Raw genomic sequence first — 2188 nt, forward strand, 5'->3', positions numbered from 1 at the left:
ACTGCATGCACAGTAGACAAAGAGTTATATAACAATGAAGTGCCAATCGAAATGACCTCACATGCCTTTCATCTAGTACTCCCCTACCAAAACCACCCATCTAGGGCCATCCTGAATTCTGTGGGGCTATGGCCATCTCTGGCATAGCCCATTTCTCTCTTGAAATGTACTTTAATAAATCTCACTTTTCCTAAATTTTGCTGATCTGTAATTCTTTACCGCATTGGCAGAAAGAACGGAGGCTCCCTCAGCGCCACTGAGGCAATGACAGATTTAGATCACCCACAACAGTGTTGCACATATGAGTGACATCACATGCTTCTCAACTTTTTCGGTCTGACTTATTTCGCTTAGCATGATAATCTCAAGATCTATCCATGTTGTTGCAAATGGCAGTATTTCAGCTCTTCTTATGGCTGAGTAATATTCCATTGTATATATGTACCACATATTACACAATAGATTATTTATTTAATTAATTTTCTACCCTTGAACACATGTGTTTTTTTTTAATTTATTTATTTTAATTAGTTTCAAGTATACAGTGAACACATGTTTTTAATACGCTTTGCAACAAAATGGGAAGTACACATACAGCACTTCTGAAAACAAAAAGTCAGATTGTTGTCTTGAGAAAAAACATTTGTGCAGTTATTTGAGTTATGAACTGAGCTAACTACTATATTTTATGGAACACCATTTTTTTTTTTTTTTTACCTGAAAGAATGAGAGAAAAAGCTGTGGTTATTCAGACTCAGTTATTTTGCAGACATTTCCTCAAAAATAAATGAAACGAGCCTGCTACTTTAAGGAAAACAAATGATAGCAGTTGTTGCCAATGTTAATATTTGACAATTTAAATGAAAATTAGACTTTTGGAAATTTTGTATTCACCAACATGAGTTTTATAGCTTCTCAATACTTATAGCCTTTCCAATGAGATGGTGATGATAATAAAAACTGCGAATAGTATTTTTCAAATGGCCATGCAGACATTACAAAGCCATTCATGAAAATTCTATTTGACGTGCAAAATGTTCATTGATATAGTTTCAGATTCCACATTGAATTATCTTTAAGAAATTCCTACTCGTTGAGTTTTGTTATATCAAAAATATCCAAAGTTATTTAGAAAGGCAATTAAAATACTCCTTCCTTTAACAACTAGATATTTGTGTGAGGCTGAATTTTCTTCATATGATTCAACCAAAACAGATTGTTAGAGATTAAATGCAAAAGCAGATATGAGAATCCCATTGTCTTGTATTATGTTAGACATTTAAGAGGTTTGTAAAAATGTAAAATGACTTTTTGTGCTACATTATATTTCGTTTTGAAAAATAGTTTTTTAACATAAAATGAATTATTATTTTTAACATGTAATGGGTTATTAATTATATTTAAGTGAATTAATAAATAATCATTTTATAATTTTCTTCAGTTTAATTTCCAGTGTGATGAATAGCAATTGGCATAAACTCTTTAAACAAAAACTGTTTAGGGTCTTAGGGTCTTTAAGAATTAGTAAAAATGCAAAGAGATCTTAAAGCCACCATGTTTGGAAATTGCCAATCTAGCATTTTGCTTTTAATCATTGTACATTTTTACAAACATGAGGGTACCATTGTTTAAACATTTTCTCATTTGTGTGCATTTAGGGTATTTCTCATTTTCGGTACAATCGTAAACATTGTTTTCGTTCATATTGACGTCTCCTGAGTAGATCTTACTCTGCCATGACTTGGTACATTTTATCCCCTGTTTAGAATGTTCCTTCTAAGAGTTTTCTATTTCAAGCCTTACTCACTCTACGAGACTCAATTCCAGTGCTTGACATGGATCGATACGACCCACATAAACAAAAACTTTTTGAGGCTCTAAATCTTTAAATGTACAGGGGTAACTGAGGCCTGCTATTTTGGAAACTGCTTTGCTACATGATTCCTCATAATGCACCCTTTATTCTTTTTTTTGCTTTTTCCTGTCTCATTGTTCCCACCCACTGCTGCATTCCTGCTTCCTGGAATAACCTCTTGAATTCTTATCTCATGCCTGCTTTAGTGGCAATCCAGATTACGATCATACTTGACCCATAGTAAGTACTCTAAATGATAGATTATTGTTAGCATTGCTATTTCCTAGCTTTAAGATCAAGGGTAAGTTATGGGAAGTTAGTTTTAAGGACTCT

Source organism: Pteropus vampyrus, unplaced genomic scaffold, assembly GCF_000151845.1.
Source record: "Pteropus vampyrus isolate Shadow unplaced genomic scaffold, Pvam_2.0 Scaffold421, whole genome shotgun sequence".
Lineage (NCBI taxonomy): Eukaryota > Metazoa > Chordata > Mammalia > Chiroptera > Pteropodidae > Pteropus > Pteropus vampyrus.